We start from the raw sequence: 22,274 nt of genomic DNA on the forward strand, positions 1-22,274 counted from the left end.
TTATAGTAGGGACGAGGAACACATTGATAAATGTCAACCCTTGTCCTCATGGAGACAGAGAAGCTGGCAGCCAATTCCACAGGATAAATGCTTTCAGAGATATAAGAAGGAGCTGTGAGGCCACAGGAGAGGGCGAACAGAACTGCTGGGGGAATCTGAAAAGGGTGGCGTAAGACACAGTTTCTGAGCCAGATTGGAAAGATGGCTATGAACTTAGCCAGTGGTGGAAATTACCCGGCATGCCTCGGGCCAGAACCAGGCAAGATGGTTCTTCAGAAGGCCACCTTCCAACTCCAAGAGCTGTGGCATTTTTGTACCGATGCTCATCATTTCTTAGAGGAAACCCTGTGTTCCTGCAACAGTTTTTTTTGCTACCTTGTTCCTGATTGGAAACTACATAATAGTCAGAGGGAGACTGACATTTGCACCTCCTGCCAAAAATGCAAAGAAGTAAATATTCATCTGAGAGGAGGGTGTAAATTAACCCTGGCTTTTACTCTTAGAGGTAGGAAGGGGAAAAGAATATTTCTGAAAAACACTTTCTCCACCATGAAATTAAAGTATTTTGAATGTTTTTAGCAGAAATATGAAGAGGAAATTTCCCAAGCATGACATGCATGTTCAAAGGAACAGAGAAAGGAAAAGGAGCATGGTTGGTAGAATGTATAGTTTGACCCAAGCAAAGGTTTCTCTATTAGAAATGGACTAACTTTCCTTAGTAAGCATCTGACTTTGATGACACATGATAGACATGGGAATTTTCTCCCAGGAAAAGTTTCAGCATTTTAGGAAAATACGGCAATCTACAAGGCACCTTGCACATTACCGCCTCAGAGGACGAGGGCCGCTGTGTTTTCAGACATGCAGAGTGGGCACCCATGGAGGGCAGCCAGCCAGGCTGCAGATCACTTTCCTCACACACGCCTGTTGGGGACCAAGGAAAGCCCCCATTCCCAATGATAGCAGGAGTCTGCAGGAATGACCACACATGGCCCAAGCGCCTGTGAAATGTTTCTCTACTAATTGGTCCCCTCCTTCCTCCCTCCCTCTTCTTTTCTTTTCTCTTGTCTTTTATTTTTCTTTCTCTTCATTCCCTTCCTTCCTTTCTCCTTCCTTTCCTTTCTTTTTTTCTTTCTTCCTTTTCTCCCTTCTCTCCCCTTCCTCTCTCTTTCTCTTTTTCTTTCTTTCTTTTCTTTCTTTTGTATGTTACTGGTCCTGAAGCAAGAGTCATTCTGCAAACCTTTCACCCCGATGCAAGTCTCAGCATTCCCAGTGCTGATGCCAGCCACAGGTGGTGAAAGCTGGGCAGTGATAGCGGCAGTGGGGGAGGGGGTGTCTGATGCAGAACCTGGAACAGTCCCCACCTCTCCTCTGGATCAAGCCCCAGGTGACCTATAATAGGATGACTCTGTCCTTATTTCCCTAGGGTCCTCCACATCGCAGTTTCTTTGTCGTCCACTTCTTCTCTCAGCCCAGTCCATTTAAATTTGAAATTTGTTCAGACCATACTTGTGGTTCCCAGCTCTTCTTCCGTTCATGAACACCACACATCAGGGTGCAGGACTCACCCTCAGCGGTGGACACGTTTTCTCCTCAAGGTCCAGGCCCTGACTCCACAAACTCCAGCCCTTGATCCTTGAAAGGAGGCCAGAATGCAGGGTGCTAAAACTCGGTGTTAACTCTCCGTGTAAAAGGATGGCGAGCGTGACGCAGGATAACACCCTGCCTGAGCTGCTCCCCTCGCCTCCCAGGGTCCCCACTGTCTGGTTCCGAGGGATCCATGCATGGCTTTGAGGACACTCAGTGTCCTACACGCTCTCCTAGGCCTCTTACAAGATTGTCACCATTACTGTCTTCATCCTGCTTCTCATCACTCACTATGTGCCTGCTATTCGGACGCTGTGCTAAGCCCAGTGCATATGCTCTTGTATTTCACTTCACCTATGATTTTGCCAGTAGGCATTATTATCCCTAAGTTCACCAAACAGGAAAGAGAAGGCTCAAGAGGAAACTGACAAACCCGCCTGCTTATCAGTCCAGCAAGGGTAGGCTTTAAGGAACAAGCACTTTTCCTCCTGGCCACAGCTTAAATCCCAGACCCAACCATTGTTCCCGAGATCTCACTCCATTGATGGCTTGTGCTCTTTCTTCCTCAGTATTTTCCCTCCCGATGCCACGTTCCTCTCTGGCCACAAATCCACTTAATTCCCCTGATGAACATAAACTTGAAAGAAGTTGTTGACTCGATTTAGGGGATTATGGAGCAGAGGAATCCAGAACAGGGAAGCAGCAGCATCATGCACTAAGGAGAAGATCTTTACAGTTAAGCACAAACCACTGTCTCCAGATTCCGCAACAAGTGATCCTTCTAGACATCAGTGAAGTGAATCCTGGACTCACACACCCGTATTTACTTGACAGAAGAAAAACCACAGAAGTTGGGATCAAATGTTGGCTCTGCATTGACAGTCTCCCTAGGGACATGCCTCACTTCCTTCAGAGAGGATTGTTTTTCAGAGATAATGTTGAGGTTACTTTGTAGACAGGAAAGTCTCTCAAGACCACAAGTTAGGCCTTAGAGTGTGGAGGCGGCCACTGAACAGCACACGGTAGGGAAGGAGATTTTTTGGATCCTACATGTCCCATGTCCCTTTTCTTTTTCCAACTTCTTTGAAAAGTAGCAGAAAAACCTGCCCCCACGTTCTCACCACCGGTTTGCTTCCTTTTCAACCCTTTACTGAAATGACTGTCTCAAAATTCACTACCAACCTTGGAATGACCAAATGCTGCCTCGCTTGCTCAGCTCCACCCTCTTCCACTTCTCTGTGGCACAGGACACTACGGCTTCCCTGTTCCAGAACCCTCTGCTCCCTCACCCCTGAAATCAGTTACCAAGCTCTGTCAAGTTTCTGTTCATGACTTTTATTGCATTTAGCTCCACGTTTCCTTCCCACAATTCCATTGTCTCAATTATAGGCACTCACTACCTTTTACGAGGGTTATATCAACAATTTTCCTTTGTGTCTCTGCAGCTCCATGGATGTCTCCAAGTCCCAGCACTGAGAGCATTCCTTCTCTGCTCATGCCTCCAGAAACTCCCGTTTCCTTCTTGATGCCCAACTGCCTCACCTTTATAAAGCTCCACATCCTCAGCTCAAGTTTACAGCATCCTCCTTTCTTCTCCATGCCAACCCCAGAGCTTAGGCAAGAGAGAACCCCACAGACAAAGCCCAGCTGGAAGTCTTGCTGCACAAAGTCCCACCTTAGACACTTCCTCAGTAGGTTCCCTGTGCAATGCTGTTATTCCAGCTACACTCATTAAGAGCATGAGTAGATATCAGAAATCTAAAAAATCCTGAAATATATGAGTGGGGTGAGCCATTCATTCATCCAACAATCTCTATTCAAACATAACAAAATTAAGAGACACCCCTTGAAATTTAGAAGGAAGCAAATTTAGGTCAAATTAAACACCTCATTTGCAAACCTGATGGTCTAAGAAAGAGGACCGTTGTATTTTTGTAAAAGAGCCAAGTAAAATTTGCACAAATCCATGATATAATGTCCCCATGGATGAGTGAGTATGATGAACCCCTAATATCCACACTGCCCACTTGGCCTGGCCACACCCTACCATTCTCAGGATGCTTGTTCTAAGTGGTGGCAGATCTGAGAGCCCTGTACACACAATTCACTGCTTAATGACACATTGTCTCAAAATGCTTGAGGCCGTATCATGGATGATCATTCTATGACCTCAGCTAGATGATTATAGATTCCTTGAGTTCAGAACCACATCTCTTTTATTTCCCTGTATTTCCTACAAATCCTAATATCTATCCAAGCATTTTTAAATAAGTAACTGTAGTTCATCCTCAAAAAACTGATACTGATGTCATCTTAACCATATTCTTTTACATTTCAAAATCTCTTGGTACCACTCCTAGTGTAGAAAACTTGGGTACATAAATTATTTATTTGATCAACTACAATATTTCTCATTGGGGGGTGTGTGTGCTTGTGTATGTGTGGGGTGTGTGTGTGTGTGTGTGTGTGTGTGTGGTGTGTGCATGTGTGGGGTGGGGTGGGTGTGTGTCTTAAACTGTAATTAATTCTCCTAGAACTGATCTATTTAGAATGGTGTATAAGCAGTGCAAGCCAAGCACACAGAAAGACACATAAAATAATGCTAAAAATTTCCTATCACAACCAAGAGAAGCCTTTGATAATGATTTTTTAACATTAGGATTGCACAACTATGTGCAAAATTAAATTTGAAAACATTATTTCCCCTGAAATGAAGCCTGGCTCTTTAGTAAGGATGGTCATTCGCCTACTTGTTCTGTGTTACGCGTTTCCTACAGCCTAACCCACCGTTTGTCAGTACTTAGAAGCCCACGTGAGTTGTTATTTCTTTCAAGCCTCACAGGAGTTTTGTAGATGCTGTGTTGCAACAAGACTCATAGGAAATACACACCCCATGATATAGCTAAAACTTAGGAACTTTCCAAAAAATCAAAAAGGTCTGTAGGAACCCTTGCCCATTTTCTAGAAAATGTGCAACTACTCATCTCAAGCAAGCACCCAGTTTACCAGCTGAGTCTTCAGTGGGCTCTCCCCTAATGCCCAAGTTACTTTGCATTGAATCATAAATAGCAGGTTTAAGAGACTGTAAAAACTTTGGATAAAGCACAAACCATTGTCTCCAACTTTGGCAATGATTGATCTTTCTAGACATCAGTAAGGTGAATCCTGGACTCACACACCCGTATTTACTTGACAAAAGAAAAACCACAGAAGTTGGGATCAAATGTTGCCTCTGCCTTGATGGCATCCCTAGGGACATGTCCCACTTCCTTCAGAGAGGATTCTTTTTCAGAGATAATGTTGAGGTTACTTTGTAGACAAGAAAGTCTCTCAAGACCACAAGTTAGGCCTTAGAGTGAGGAAGCGGCCACTGAACAGCACGAGGCAGGTAGCAGAATCTTGACTCCAACTTGGCTCCGGTCAGCCAAGGCTGCAAACAACAGATTCTTCAGTCTTAAACCAACAGCACCATTTCTCTATCCGCACATTCATACTTAAAATTCCAATTGCTCATTACACATCTGGAGTCTATAGTAGCCTCAGTTTTAGTATTTGTTTGATGTTTTTCTTACCTTGAAAAAATAAAACTTGAACCTGAAAGGAGAAATATTCCCAAAGACCTAGCTACTTGAAAAACACACTTGAAGTATAATCTATTCAACTTCCCTTAGCTATACGTACAGTGAGGCAATATTTTTTATCCTTACCTTTTCTTCCCTCCCTTCTTTCTGTGCTTTGAAGAACTAAGCTTTACAGAAGGTTTGACTGATTCAAGGAAGCAAATGCAGAAGCTACTCTCCCTCCAAAGCCATCTGCTAAGCAGGCAATTCCCCCAGGCATCTGCTTGCAGCAAACACAACATAACACCTCCAGGCAAATCGCATGACCTAGATGCCAACAGACGCTGTTCTTGAACCATTCTGTGTGATGAGGATTTTCATCTTGGCAGCCATAAACATGGCTTTTGATTTATTTCAATATAAGACAATTTTCCTTTTGGTCTAATATGAAGGCTTGCGTTCTTTCGACAGATTCACATTCTCCTTCTGGAAAGCAATACTGCTCCCCATTGTATAGTGACCTTTCTTTGCTCTTTGCTGGTACTCACTAAAAAACATCTTCAAAGGCACTTAAGGAATTTCTTCGAACTAGTACAGAAATATATCCACATAATATATAAAAAATAAAAAAGCAGACCCCAATTTTGAAACACCCCATGTTCATCTTTAAAATTCCAGCTTAGGAAAATATAGCTATAAGCAATGCAAAGCCCGTCCTGAGGAAAGTGTTATTTTGCAGAGAGTTGGTCATCTGGCTGTTCTGTATTAATGAATGCCTTCTGTATGTTTCCTGAGATAAAGCTATGATTCACCCAGCAGATGCACACCGAAGCAGTGCAAAGGTCAGGAAATGACAAGGAAAAACATCCCTAAACTTGTCCTTATTTCTGCCCCTCCTACCCTCCTCAACCAGGTAGAGCAAAATAACTCCTTGTATTTTCTGCCGAAATCAGTTCCATTTGAAAAGCTTGCCAGCCGGGATGTTTAAAATGTTGCTGAATGATTAAACATAAATCCTTAAACGGAGAGAGCTGGTTTTTATTAAACATCCTAGAGCAAAGCTGTCTGCCCACACTTGTGCCCACGTCTGGCTGCGGGCTGATAAACGTGGTGGCTTTAAGATATTGCTTATTAGCATGACTGTATATTTCCACCTCACACAGTCACCCAAGGCTGATTGCTATCTGTTCATTGAATTCTGTGCCAGCAGCTGCGTCTTTTGTGTGCTTGCCATTATAATTTCAACGACTGAGACTTCATTTCCTATTTCTAAATAATAATAAAAATGTAAAGTTACAGATTTATGCATTCTTGTGTGTACATGTATGTGTGCCTCTACATGTGTGTGTATTTGTGTTTGTGTGTGTGTGTATATGTGTATATATATATATATATATATAAAATGGAAAGTCACTTAAAGTCACTGCATATTACAGAAAAGACACAATTTAATAAGCCATGCCAAACATTTCTATATAGAAATACACATATCCAACCACTTGACGGTTTTCCGCTATGGAGCATGGCTGGTGAATCTACAAAATAGAAGCAGGCATTTTTTTTTTTTTTTGCACAATAATCAAAACTGACATAATGCACTGAATACTCAGTGAACAGTTATGAAACTATTCATTTATAAACCTGTCTTTTTCCATAGCGTATAAGAGCATGCCACCGTGATTTGGTGAGCCCTCCTTGGTTTCAGAGCATCTGTATCAGAATCAGGTGTCGCGTGTAATGAAGCTTCAGGGAAGAAACGTGGCTCCAGGTCAGGATGGTACCCTGTCCCTGCAGCGAGCAGAGGGAGGGGATGCTGGGGCCAGGGGACACCTCTCGTACAGGCAAGGGTTTATATTAATAGTGCCAACAAGACCTCCACATCCTCTCATAGAAAGTGGATCATTTGCTCCAATTTTCTAAGATTCAGACAATTCCCTAAGGCATGGCGGATATTTTAAGTCCCCCTGTAGCTAAGTCATACATCTGATAATATGCTTGGTGGGTCATTGGTAAGGAAAAAGCTACTGACTTACTGACACAACTAATGCAGAAAAAGTTTCCCAGACGTTGCTAACAGCCCAAATGCCTTTCGCCCAGAGCACATAGCTAATATTTCCCAATTCATGGAAAACAGAAAGAATGGTTTCTATGGATTAGATACTGCAGGGATTTGCGAGTGAAACTTGGTTATTTTAACTACCCACCACCTTTAGTGGGGGCTCTCCTTATGCACTCATGACCTCTAGTTCTGGGTGAAACTTTCCCTCTTAGAGGTCCCAAGGAATGCGGTAAGGTGTGACATAATCCAGGTTAAAATACCTCATTTGAGTGGAGTGTTCATGGCATGTCTGGTGTCTCAGAATATCTGGACTAAAATTACCATGTACCATTACTTCTAAACTGAATGAACAATGATTATTCAAATGAATGGGCACAATTTTCTTAGGACTCTAATTTGATCTGAGATCGTTTCTAAGTTTATAGGAACGGCTGCTCCAATAATCTCTGGGGTGTGCGTTGGTCTAGAGCAGCCTTGATAGCTTAGGCCCCAAAGCCACGGCAGCACAGACGAAGTCTTGTCTTTCTCAGCCCCACCAGGCCGAGCATTCTCACCCCCAACTCTGAGGATCCCTAGAACTTCAAACAGACCTGTGACTATATAGAGCTGTTCATTCCTCCCAAAGCAAAGTACCCTAGACACAGAATTACTCACAGTATACAGTGTGCCTTCCCTATAACATAAAACAATTCAATATTTCATTGCATTACGGTAGGTGATGTTTCAGATAATGGGGCAAATACAATCTTTTTTTCTTCAACTCAATTTAAATAAAAGCTATATTTTACTTCATAATGCCCTGATTTTCAAACACAGAAAAGAAAAAATTAGAAGACCCTGTCCTGCCTAAAAACAAAAAAGAAAGAAAGACGACAATCCAGCATACAAGAGTGTTCGGGGAGAGGGTGATGGAGGACTGATGAAGAAACAGGAAGACAAGTATACCCCAAAAAAGTGAGCACAGGCCAGGCACAGTGGCTCACACCTGTGATCCCAGCACTTTGGGAGACCAAGGCAGGTGGATCACCTGAGGTCAGGAGTTTGAGACCAGCCTGGCCAACACGGAGAAACCCTGTCTCTACTAAAAATACAAAATTAGCCAGGCATGATGGCAGGCACCTGTAATCCCAGCTACTCAGGAGACTGAGACAGGAGAACTGCTTGAACCTCAGAGGCGGAGGTTGCAGTGAGCTGAGATCATGGCACTGCACTCCAGCCTGGGTGACAGAGCAAGACCCCATCTCAAAAAAAAAAAAAAGTGAGTATAATTAAAAAAAAAAAAAAAAGTACTACTGATGTTGAAAAAAGAAAGAGTTCACAATTTGCCTGGTGTTGAAATGATGGTATAGAATTCATGGAGAGGCAGCATCAAGGATTTATCCTGAAAGATATTCAGGGTTTTAAAATTGATAAACAGTACAGGCCAGACTATTCAGGCTCTGAAACAAGAAGACAGACAAGGGAGCAAAAGGCGAGTGCATTCTGAGTGCCAAGGTGCTGGTTTGACTGCAGCATGCAGGCAGGAAGAGGGAGTGAGTGCACCTTGAAATGGAGGAGGGGCTTTTGGGGCAGGGTCCTCACTGAGGAGTGGTGGAGGGAACTAACCCAGTAAAAGACAGCCCCTGACAGCTGTTGGGCAGCAGAAGGCTATGACAACAAAGGTGCTTTAAGAATAGTGGTCTAGGCTGGGCGCAGTGGCTCACACCTGTAATTCCAGCACCTTGGGAGGCCAAGGTAGGCATATCACCTAAAGTCAGAAGTTTAAGACCAGCCTGCCAACATGGTGAAATTCCATCTCTACAAAAAATACAAAGATCAGCAATCCCAGCGACTCTGGAGGCTGAGGCGGGAGAATCATTTGAACCCAAGATAGCTCCATTGCACTCCAGCCTGGGCAACAGAGCGAGATTCCATCTAAAAAAAATTTTTTTTAAAGAGAATAGTAGTCTACCAATTGTGAAGAAAGTGTTGGAATTGAGAGAGAGGGAAGACAGAATTACAAGCATGGACCATCAGAACCACAGTAATGCTGGGGAGCAAACAGCCACAGCATTCCAGCACCCAGCAACCATCACCTTCAGATCTGCAGGTTGGCTGGGGGTCACCTGATCCAGGCTTCCACGTGGCTTACATTGCCCTCCTAGGATCAGTGGGTTAGCCCTGGTGTGGAATTCTCCTGGAGGGGGCACAAGCCCAAGTGGGTGAGCACATTTCAAGTCTCTTTGAGTCAGACCTGACACCGTCCCACTGGCTAAGAAGTCACTTGGTCACACCCAGTGTTCATGAGTAGGGCTGCCCACCGCCCCCATGGGAGTGGGAAGAAAGAGTGAACAGTCCAAGCCATGGTCACCCCACCATCAGCAGCTCAAGTCAGGAAGTGGGCATGGAAATGTGGAAGACGAAACAGCTGTGAGGAGTCTTACAGAGCTCAAGTCCAAAACTGCCAACAATGGTTTCACACACTGAGTAGGATTAGATGACAGTGTAAAAAGAGATGAATTTCAACCTTCAAACATGGGCCATTATGATTAGCAGGAGGCCGCAATCATAAACATTGAGATGAAACAAAATTTGGAGACGAAGATTATGAGTTTGTTTTAAATGTATTGAATTTAAAGCGCCAGGAATATACGGGCATGAGGCATCCAGGAGGCAGCCGTTTCTATGGACCTAGAGCGTGGTAAGAGTGGTGTCTAAAGAGAGCGTTGTGAGCCATCTGCATAGAGGCTGAAACCAGGAAGTCAATAAGACCTTCTAAGACCCAGGTCTTAGAAAACCAGAGGTGAAGCCAGGCATTGTGGCTCATACCTATAATCCCAGCACGTTGGGAGGCCAACAGGAGTGGATCTCTTGAGCCCAGGAGTTCAAGACAAGCCTGGGAAACATGGCAAAATCCCATCTCTACAAAAATACAAAAATTAGCTGGGTTTGGTGGTGCGTCTACCTGTAATCCCAGCTACTTGGGTAGGTGAGGTAGGAAAACTGCTTGAGCTAGGAGGGAGAGGTTGTAATGAACTGTCATACCACTGCATTCCTGCCTGGGTGGCAGAACCAGACCCTGTCTGGGAAAAAAAAAAAAAAAAGACAAGAAAACAGAGGGGAGGAGGCCCCAAGGCAAGGTCTCAGAAGGTTGTCCCCAGACAACCTGAACACATTAGGTTATCTCGGACTGTACTTCTCCTGAATCTTCACATCCAGTCACCTTCAAAATTCTAAATACACTTCTGCTGGAATATCCATCAAACCTTTCCTCCAATTGTCATTTCCACACACATGTTAGCAATTGATATGATAGCAATACATCATTGCCTTGTAGGAAGCTTAAAATATGGGTTCTCCAGGAGGTAGTTTTTTTGAAAAGATCAACAAAATAGATAGACCACTAGCCAGACAAATAGAGAATGAAAGAGAGAAGAATCAAATAGACACAATAAAAAATGATAAAGGCAATATCACCGCCGATCCCATAGAAATACAAACTACCATCAGAGAACACTTAAACACCTCTACACAAATAAAAAAGAAAATCTACAAGAAATAGACAAAATTCCTGGACACTTATACCCTCCCAAGACTAAACCAGGAAGAAGTCTAATTCCTGAACAGATCAATAACGAGGTCTGAAATTGAGGCACCAATTAATACCCTAACAACCAAAAAAGTCCAGGACCAGTTTCACAGCCAAATTCTACCAGAGGTACAAAGAGGAGCTGGTACCATTCCTTCTGAAACTATTCCAAACAACAGAAAAAGAGGGAATCCTCCCTAACTCATTGTATGAAGCCAACATCATCCAGATACCAAAACCTGGCAGAGACACAACTAAAAAAGAAAATTTCAGGCCAATATCCCTGATGAACATTGATACGAAAATCCTCAATTAAATACTGGCAAACCGAATCCAACAGCACAGCAAGAAGCTGATCTATCCCGATCAAGTCGGCTTCATCCCGGGGATGCAAGGCTGGTTCAACATACGCAAATCAATAAATGTAATCCATCACATAAACAGAACCAAAGACAAAAACCACATGATTATCTCAATAGATGCAGAAAAGTCCTTCAACAAAATACAATAACGCTTCATGCTAAAAATCTCAATAAACTAGGTATTGATGGAATGTATCTCAAAATAATAAGAGCTATTTATGACAAACCTACAGCCAATATCATACTGAATGGGCAAAAACTGGAAGCATTCCCTTTGAAAACCAGCAGAAGACAAGGATGCCCTCTCTCACCACTCCTATTCAACAGAGCATTGGAAGTTCTGGCCAGGGCAATCAAGCAAGAGAAAGAAATAAAGGGTATTCAAATAGGTAAAGAGGAAGTCAAACTGTCTCTATTTGCAGGCAACATGATCGTATCTTTAGAACACCCCACCGTCTCAGCCTAAAATCTCCTTAAGATGATAAGCAACTTCAGCAAAGTCTCAGGATACAAAATCAATGTGCAAAAATCACAAGCATTCCTATCCACCAATAAGAGAAAAACAAAGAGCCAAATCATGAGTGAACTCCCATTCACAACTGCTACAAAAATAATTAAATACCTAGGAATACAACTAATAAGGGATGTGAAGGACCTCTTCAAGGAGAACTACAAACCACTGCTCAAGGAAATAAGAGAGGACACAAACAGATGGAGAAACAATCCATGCTCATGGTTAGGAAGAATCAATATTGTGAAAATGGCCATACTGCCCAAAGTAATTTATAGATTCCATGTTCTCCCCATCAAGCTACCATTGACTTTCTTCACAGAATTAGAAAAAAACACCTTAAATTTCATGTGGAACTAAAAAAGAGTCTGCAGAGTCAAGACAATTCTAAGCAAAACAAACAAAGCAAGCTGGAGGCATCACACTACCTGACTTCAAGCTATACTGCAAGGCTACAGTAACCAAAAGAGCATGGTACTGGTACCAAAACAGAGGTACAGACCAATGGAACAGGATAGAGGGCTCAGAAATAACAAGACACACCTACAGCCATCTGATCTTTGACAAACTTGACAAAAACAAGCAATGGGGAAAGGATTCCCTATTTAATAAATGGTGTTGGGAAAACTGGCTAACCATATGCAGAAAGCTGAAACTGGATCCCTTCCTTACACCTTATACAAAAATTAACTCAAGATTGATTAAAGACTTAAACTTAAGACCCAAAACCATAAAAACTCCAGAAGAAAATCTAGGCAATACCATTTAGGACACAGGCATAGGCAAAGACTTCATGACTAAATCACCAAAAGCAATGGCAACAGAAGCCAAGATTGACAAATGGAATCTAATTAAACTAAAGAACTTCTGCACAGCAAAAGAAACTCATCAGAGTGAACAGGTAACCTACAGAATTGGAGAAAATTTTTGCAATCTACCCATCTGACAAAGGGCTAATATCCAGAATCTACAAAGAACTTAAACAAATTTACAGAAAAAAAACAACCCCATCAAAAAGTGGGCAAACGGTATGAACAGATACTTCCCAAAAGAAGACATTTATGTAGCCAACAAACACATGAAAAAAAAAAAAAAAAACCTCATCATCACTGGTCATTAGAGAAATGCAAATCAAAATCACATTGAGATATCATCTCGCGCCAGTTAGCATGGCAATTATTAAAAAGTTAGGAGACAACAGATGCTGGAGAGTATGTGGAGAAATAGGAATGCTTTTACATTGTCAGTGGGAGTTTAATTAGTTCAACCATTGTGGAAGACAGTGTAGCAATTCCTCAAGGATCTAGAACTATAAATACCATTTGTCCCAGCAATCTCATTACTGGATATATACTCAAAGAATTATAAATTGTTCTATTATAAAGACACATGCACATTTATGTTTATTACAGCTCTGTTCACAATAGCAAAGACTTGGAACCAACCCAAATGCCCATCAATGATAGACTGGATAAAGAAAATGTGGCACATATACACCATGGAATACTATGCAGCCATAAAAATGGATGCATTCATGTCCTTTGCAGGGACATGGATGAAGCTGGAAACCATCATTCTCAGCAAACTAACACAAGAACAGAAAACTAAACACCACATGTTCTCGCTCGTAAGTGGGAGTTAGTTGAACAATGTGAACACATGGACACGGGGAGGGGAACATCACACACCAAGGACTGTCAGGGGGTGGGGGCTAAGGGAGAGATAGCATTTGGAGAAATACCTAATGTAGATGATGGGTTGATGGATGTAGCCAACCACCATGGCACATGTATACCTACGTAACAAACCTGCATGTTCTGCACATGTACCCCAAAACTTGAAGTACAATTTAAAAAAATAAGAATTTGAAGTTTTGCAGAAAGAGCAACACTAGAGAGACAGAGGAGTTGTCCGTACAGAGTTGAGAGGGTCGAAGCTGTAGGAACTGGTGGAGATCACCAAGAAAATAAGTAACGGAGTAAGAAAACAAGAAACGCAGGGGATTTCATTCTCCGCGCACCTACATTTCAGAGGTGTGTGGAGGATAAAGAGCCAGCAAAGGAGCATAGGATTTAACCAGAGAAACTGAGAGGCAGGATTGCGTGGTGTCAAGACACTAAGTGTAAAGAGAGATTTCAGGACGGAGTGATTCCAGATGTCAGATGCGATCGAGTCATAGAAGAAAGTGAGGTCTGGAGAAAAGACATAATATGGCAAATAGGAATTTGTGAGTATCCTGAGAGAGGCTCAGGGAAATGGTGATAGTGAATGCCAAAGAGCAAGGGGTTACGGCAAAAGCGGGCGTAAAATGAAGATGCAGGCAGTGCTCTGAGAAGCTTGGTGGCACATCAAGAAGAGACCCAGTGAGTGACCAAGAGAAAGGAAAGGAAATCAAGATGGTTTGAGACTTCCGCCCAGTGAAAATGATTCTGTTATTCCCCAAAGGATTCCTGGCACTTGAAAATTTAGCTGTTTGTTTAACTGAAGAACGTGGAGATGGTGGGGAAGCATGCTAGTACTTTTCTTGTGCCTCATGGCCTCTGCTATCCTTTCACAGCTAACTTGGGCAGGGTTGGAGATGTGGCTGGCTTTTGAAAGTAATCAAAACTCCAATTAAAAATTAATTTTGGGGCCAGGTGTGGTGGCTCATGCCTGTAATCCCAGCACTTTGGGAGGCCAAGGTCAGTGGATCACAAGTTCAGGAGTTCGAGACCAGCCTAGCCAACATGGTGAAACCCTGTCTCTACTAATAATACAAAAACAAGCTGGGCGTGTTGATACATGCCTGTAACCCTAGCTACTCAGGAAGCTGAAGCAGGAGAATTGCTTGAACCAGGCGGCGGAGGTTACAGTGAGTCAAGATCGCACCACTGCATTCCAGCCTGGACAACAGACTGAGACTCCATCTCAAAAAAAAAAAAATTAGTTTTCTTTTTTAAAATTTTAAGTTCTGGGATACATGTGCAGGACGTGCAGGTTTGTTACATTAGGTAAACATGTACTAGGGTAGTTTGCTGCACCTATCACCCCAACACCGAGGCTCACCTAGGTAAGCCCTGCATGCACTGGATATTTATCCCAATGCTCTCACTTCCCCTCCCCTCCGACAGGCCCCAGTGTGTGTTTTATTCCTCCCTGTGTCCATATGTTCTCATTGTTCAGTTCCCACTAATAAGTGGGAACGTGTGTTTGGTTTTTCTTTTCTTTTCTTTTTTTTTTTTTTTTTTTTTTTGAGAGGGAGTCTTGCTCTTTTGCCCAGGCTGGAGTGCAGTGGCGCAATCTCTGCTCACTGCAATCTCCACCTCCTGGTTCAAGCAATTCTCCTGCCTTAGCCTCCCGCATAGCTGGGATTAGAGGTGCCTACCACTGTGCCCAGCTGATTTTTGTATTTTTTAGTAGAGACAAGGTTTTACCATGTTGGCCAGGCTGGTCTCGAACTCCTGACCTCAGGTGAATCCACCTGCCTTGACCTCCCAAAGTGCTGGATTGTAGACGTGAGCCACCATGCCCGACCACAGTGTTTGTTTTTCTGTTACTGTCTTAGTTTGCCAAGGATAATGACTTCCAACTTCACCGGTGTTCCTGCAGGGAACATAATCTCATTCCTTTTTATGACTGCATAGTATTCCATGGTGTATATGTACCACATTTTTTTATTCAGTCTATTATTAATGGGCATTTGGGTTGATTCCATGTCTTTGCTATTGTGAACAGTACAGCAGTGAACATACACATGCGTGTATCTTTACAATAGAATAATTTATATTCCTTTGGAATATACCCAGTAATGGGATTACTGGGTCAAATCGTATTTCTGGTTCTAGGTCTTTGAAGAATCGACATAAAAATAAATTTTGATTTTGTCTTTCCTTGGAGCTGAAAATCCCTCCGGCTCTATAACCCTGTACTGCTAACCGTACATGTCTATATTTGAAGGCACCGGCCCTGCCTACTTTCTAGCTAGATCTCAGAGAAATCTTTCTCCTGATTCTTAATCAATCCAGGGACCCAGATGAGGTGCCAGATGTCATCAGTGTGACTCAAATTTATTGTTGTTCATTGTGTTTGAGTTTCAGGACAACTGAAATACTCGAGTCAAGAACACAGGAGAGTTAAAGTTAAATGTTAGTTTGTTATTATAAATATAACGTCAAATATGCTTAATGATGCATGAAATTGTCTCATAGAAAATATCAGCTATGAACAGGTAAGTCTACCCGAAAGCCAGACTGTGACAAAAAGAAAAAGCATGAGGAGGAGGGGTAGATTTACCATTTTTAAAATAGGACTTTTACCTCATCTTCTCTCACAACAGAGGGTAACTACAACCACCATTTTAGGGGCATTTGCTAGGTGGACATTATACATATGTCATCTCACTCATGTAATTAGCTTTTCTGATAACTACTTATGTTTATGACTCCCCTGAGCAAACTGTCCCTCTTTCTCGGACACCGGTACATTGATACTTTCCCTCACTGTCTCTTCCTGCCTGTCTTTTCCATGTAGCTTCTCTAGGGTTGGCTTAGAATAGGAGCTTCCATTTTCACTACTTTCTGTGGTTTCTACTTTTTATTTTTTGTTATAATCACATAGTTTAGCCAAAAGACTTAGAGAATATTAGAATTTCGAACTTAACTCAGGAGCTCTTTTTCTGTTAATAAGAGAACAAGGTTAATAGAGTCCGAGTGAGTTGTGCAGTTTGTGGGCGAGAACCCCCGTTTCCTGAGTCTGGGTCTAGCAGCCTTCACATGAGCTATCCCTCCCTCCACAGGGATTCTAATGGCCCCTAGATCACCAGCTAGGCTCCAGCTGATTCTGAGTCAAGGCTGGACTTCCCAAAGCTGATGTCATTCTGTGGCAGGGCCAAGCGTGTCAATAGACCCAAAACAAAATGGGCAATTCTCAAAGAATGAGCAATATATAAACCTATTTCCAAGTACAGGATTGGAAATTATCTGTAAACCAAGGCATTGGGCTTAATTTCCTGGGACTGCTTCTGGCTTTGGGAAGTCAGTGAGGCCAAACCAAACCTAGACCCAACACTGAAATGGCACAAAACACAGTGCACAGCCCATAAAGTCACAACAATTAACTTCTCTGCTGCCAAAGGCTCCACTGCCCAGTGGCAAATGGGAGCCATCCCAGCCAGAAAGTAAGCAAAACAAAGACTGTTTACCCAAAAACCTGTCACCATCAGTACTAAGCTCTAGTAGAATGAACTAATCACATCTATTCCAAACAGGAGCATTCAAAAGTCAAATGTGATTTAATTTAGGCTTTAATATTTACCTGTTACTTACTGAATATAAAATATAGCAGTGAACATTAAGATATCACCTTAATTCAGTGATTAAGTAGAAGTTTCCATGAAAATAAATATCCAAGTATTTTCTACATATTTACATAATGAGCTATTTAAATGCAAGGGATTCTAACATATGTAAACAATTACAAATAGCATATGTGTGGAAATCCAAAGTAACAATGTCCACTGTTACTTGTAATATGTAATTCATGATTTACCCAAGGCATATTTCTAAGCTTTTAAGCAGTAAATAGGTGTACACTATCCTCATAAGCATAATACATTTTTCAAAGCAAATTAGAAATCAGTAATGTGAAGGAGTAAAAAAGTGGTATGAGAGTGTTGAAAAGTTATTGTATCAATTATAAACTTTTTTCTTAAATTATATAGTACGTAACACCCAGAGGAATATATTTTAAAATTATCAAGAGCAATTCTATTATAACAAAGCCAATAGGAAGTGATTTCACACTTTTCAAGCAAATTCTGATAAGTCAGATAATGTATACCTTTCGCTCAGAAACTTTCCAAATCATATTTCAATTCTCCATGGCGGTGATGTGTTTTTAACCAACTAATAAAAATGTGTACTTTAAAAATATTTATTAAAATCAAGTTTGCATAACTGGCTCAGTGGTGCAGCTTAAACAGAATTAGTTCATCTTTCTGTGTATTTCAACTTTTGTTCCACTCTTCCTTTTCCTCTAGTTTTTTTCTAGAAGTGAAAATGAGAACATAAAGAGGCGAAGATAGTAAGAGTGAGTGCTTTCTGCTTTTCATAAGCAGTCAGGCTTTACCCAACAAAGAGAGAAACAGAATAAACTATACTTTCTATCTGCCTCATGCTAATTACTGCTCTAGGAAAACCACTTTGCAAACCACAAATAGCGACGATCAGTTAGCTCCCAGCTACTGGATAACACTGCTACTGTTGCCAATGGCAGGGATGCCAACGAATTTGGGCAGAGGGAAATATGTGATCTGTGGGTACACTGCTTCCCTTCCTCCTGATTTTGATTGAAGATGACCTTAAATAGCCAAACTCCTGTACAGAATGCTGCATGATGGCTTATTCCATCTGCTGAGGCACCATAATACAAGGTTCCAAATGCCGAAAGAAAATTAAAATTATAACTGACCTTGACATTTTTCATTACTTCCCAACACTCTTCTTATTCAAGGATCTGCGTATTTGAAAATTGATTTTTACATAAAGAAAAACTTTAGTGACTTTAAATGAATCAAAAGCAATGAGGCTTCATCAATTACATAATCCTGAGCATTTCCCATGGTGCAAAGCCTACCCTAGGGGTTAGGGAAGAAGATGCCTTATTCTATATAAGAAGTGTCAGCCTCTAGAAACAGCTGCATCAGACAGGACCAAGGACCTGGTCAGTCAGAATTTTAGAGTGTGCTCCACTTGAAAAATAGAAGATCTATAAAATTCCAATGATTTAAAACTAGACATGTGTGCGCATGTATGTACATATATAAATACAAACACATATACACATATATGTGCTCACATATCAACATGAATGTGAATATGAATCTGAGTGGGAGGGTCCTATGTGCTGTTTACAGCTCTCAACTCTAAGATGAACACTCTGAAACTACAATTACCTTACCTGTGTAAATTGAAGAGTACCTTTTTTTAATTTTGTTTTGTTTTTTGAAACAAGGTCACGCTCTGTCACCTAGGCCAGAGTGCAGCTGTGCAATCTTGGCTCACTGCAACCTGTGCCTCCCAGGTTCCAGGGATTCTTCCACCTCAGCCTCCCAAGTACCTGGGACTGCAGGTGCACACCACCACACCCGGGTGCCTTTTGTACTTTTTGTAAAGATGAGGTTTTGCCATGTTGCCTAGGCTGGTCTCAAACTCCTGTACTCAAGAGATCCGCCTGACTTGGCCTCCCAAAGCACTGAATTACAGGCATGAGCCACCACAGCCGGCTAAAGAGTATCTTTTATAAGCAAACTTTCTGCGGGCTCCCTCTTGGCCTGGCTTCTTCCGTTCTCTCACACGTGGGTCAGTAGTAAGCAGTCCAGCTTGTCTCATCCACTCGACCTCGTCCTCAGTGAGAAAGCTGCACAAGGCTTTTGCCATTGCCAATCGTACTGCTCCAGCCTGTGCCGACCTCCCACCCCCTGAGACTGTGCAGATCACATCGTGTTTCCCAAGCCAGTCAACAAAGTGGAAAGGGAACATCAGCTGTTCTCTGCCCTGCATGATTGGGAAGTCTTTACAAAATAAAAGGGAAAAAAAAAAAGAGTATCTTTTATATAGCGTCCCCCAGTATAGGTTACTTGAGGGGAAGATTACCTAATTAACAGGGTCTATTCTCTCATAACAGACTCTAACACCTGAGCCATTTAACTGACTGAAACAGAGGAAAGTAGACATTTTCTTGGGCACACAATGTGTTTTGTTCTGTAAGTTAAAATGACAATGTCACATTGTTTTCCATTAAACTTTTTAAGAAAAATGTAAATTAGCAATCAAAGGCAAAATACAGAAGTAGCACACAAAAGGCACCAAAAACTTTTCAAGAGACTTTAAGAAAAAAACATGAAACTAAAAACAAGTAGCGGCACTTCTTCCAGTACATACAATATTTTCACAGCAATCTCTTTTTCGGGGAAGCTACAAGCTTTTGATAGGCTCATTTGCACTGGTCTGTGTCCAAGTAAGTCATTTGTCACATCTGAGTATATGCATTTTGTTCTGGACCCATAAACCCTGGGCAAGGTTCGCTTTCTTTTTCATTGAAGTTCTTCCCCACTGGATTTTTTCCTTTCCCTGCAAAGTAATTTTATACCACTGGTGGTGATGGCCACAATATATTAAAAGTCAAATTTATGTCAACATCCGTAGATTGACTATCAACTGTTGCTATTAACTCTGACATCAAAATCATTAAGAAATTTCCATCATGTAAATTAATTATCAGAATTGTATTGGCATGAATACATAATGACATTATTCATGCAAATAATTAAAAATATGCCTCCTGAAAACAAATTATAATAATGGAATAAAATGTCATTATTGCCGCTTCTTGACAATCCATTAGGCTTGGTTTGAGGCATGTAAGATTTCCAGATTACCATAAACAAGGGGAACTAAATGAGGGCATGTTAGCAATGTCATCAGTGCCACAGTGCAGACTCTCTGAGAATATGACCACAGTGGGAAGGGCCGCTGCGATCTCCAGGCTGCCCTTCCTAGGCTGTCCCTTTATTCTACGTGAGCTCCACAATTATTGTTGAAAAGAAGATAGGTTATTTTCTTGTTGCTAATTTCAAGTCTTGAAGGACCTCTCACATGAAAATGTTGCAGCTATTAAAACACTGGTGTTATTAGAGAACACAACAGAAAAAAAATTAATTAACCTGAGTTCTCATAGGTTGTATCTTGCAACCCCACAAAAATGTAATTACTACCCATCAGTGAGTGCAGAATATAGTTTGATTATTAAATTCATGGATGTCTGCAAACTCTCTCAGTAAGAGCTAGACATGGTAACGATGGAATTCAGCTTCCTTTGGGGGATAAAACACTTGACCCTGTTGAATGAACACTGCTAGCAACTTGCACAGCAAACCACTTAGTTCAGTGGTAGCTGCCATCAATGAATCATATTTAAAACAGGCTGATTGCGCATAAAGCAATGAAATCAACAGCAAATAGAGTAAGACGAACCTATTTGCACTTCTCCCTCTCGGCCACATTCTTTAAAAGAATCTGTCTACAGTGGAACTATAGAATCCCATTCAAATCCACTTAAAATAAAATTGGGGTTTTAATTCAGAGAAAACAAGCAAAAATTCATAAATATGAGTTGCAGTTAAATCATGCAAAAATAGAAGACACACTCATTGAAAATATATAGTGTTATCTGTATCATCAGAAAAAGTTGCAACGGTTGACAGAGAAAAAGGAAGCTGTAACAGTTCCCTAGAAAGTTGCTTTTCTAGAAAAGAGAGAACTAATGCTTGATGGAGTTTGCTTAACCAAGCATCAATATTTCTGTCAGTGCTTAGAAATCCATGTCCTGCTATTGTTAATCTGTCAACAGAAACATCAAACCTGCACCCTTAACTTTACAAAAGCCCTCATTTGTGCATAACTCACACGAAGTATCCCAATTTAAATAACCATGCTTGGTCTGACACAGTGGCTCACAGCTGTAATCCCAGCACTTGGGACGTTAAGGCAGGAGGATGGCTTGAGCCCAGGAGTTTGAAGTCAGCCTTGGCAACATGGAAAAATCCAGTCGCCATGAAAAATACAAAAATTAGCTGGGTGTGATGGCATGCACCTATAGTTCCAGCTGCTCAGGAGGCTTAGGTGGGAGGACTTATTGAGCCTCAGAGATGGAGGCTGCAGGGAGCCAAGATAGCACCACTGCACTCCAGCCTGGGTGACAGAGCAAGACTTCATCTCAAAAAATTAAGTGAATGAAAATAAATAAATAAAAATAGCATGCTTTACAAAACAAAACCAAAATTTATTTCAATTAGTGCCTTTCATACTTTGTTCTTCAGAAGGACCATCTATGAACTCACAACTGGGATCTGTCATGCAAATCAAACAGGAATCAACAAAAGACTCCGAGTTTTTCATTAGGAGGGGAAGACACAGACCAAGCCTGTTGGTGATGATGCAGAACTGTTGGCAAGGTTCTCATGACAGGTAGTCTCTTAAAGTCAAAAATATTATTGACCAAATGCTTAGTAAAGAAATAAAAATTACATCTTTTTTACAACGGGAAAATCTATTCTAACAACACAGTCATAAGAGTTACAGGAATAAAACTCTGGAAACCTGGGAAATATCAGCGCATTAATGATGAAGATGAGCTCTAGGAATTAGACTCTTTTCCCCAAGAAGTTCCTCTCAACCGAAAATTATTGTGCATTAAAATATCCCTGAAAAAAAAATTTTCTCTAAAATATTAACTCTTCCTTTATTACTGACAATACTAACTGTACTCTGTGTTTTAAGAAAATCAGTTTAAATAGCATCTACAAATATGTATATGTATATATGCATTTGTATTCCCATTTAGCAGGTATTATTTTTAAGTTTGAGCCAAAAAAGTAAATGCCTTATTACTATTTTATGATTCTGCATAAGCCTAAATCCCAGTGACAGTCACCAGCCCTTTATAACATTCCAGTTTGCAAGGCTGAAGACCAGACTCTCCTGGTAAGGTAGAAGTAAATCTTCCTCCCTCTGATCCTGAAGTTGTCTATCTCCATCTGCAGAGTCAGAAAGACAACGTCGGTGATAACTGTGAGCAATGAACAAGTTTT

The 22,274-nt window shown here is 41.4% G+C and overlaps 1 long non-coding RNA gene across 1 annotated transcript; it reads left to right on the forward strand.

Moving 5' to 3' along the window:
- The first annotated feature begins 1,519 nt into the window (after positions 1-1,519).
- Positions 1,520-19,190, forward strand: LOC116533395. Its single transcript, XR_004261275.1, has 3 exons — positions 1,520-1,532; positions 8,109-8,111; positions 18,930-19,190. It is a non-coding gene; the product is annotated as an uncharacterized LOC116533395 (long non-coding RNA).
- The last annotated feature ends 3,084 nt before the right edge of the window (positions 19,191-22,274 follow it).

The sequence above is a fragment of the Sapajus apella genome, unplaced genomic scaffold, assembly GCF_009761245.1.
Source record: "Sapajus apella isolate SASKATOON/1434 unplaced genomic scaffold, GSC_monkey_1.0 scaffold82, whole genome shotgun sequence".
Lineage (NCBI taxonomy): Eukaryota > Metazoa > Chordata > Mammalia > Primates > Cebidae > Sapajus > Sapajus apella.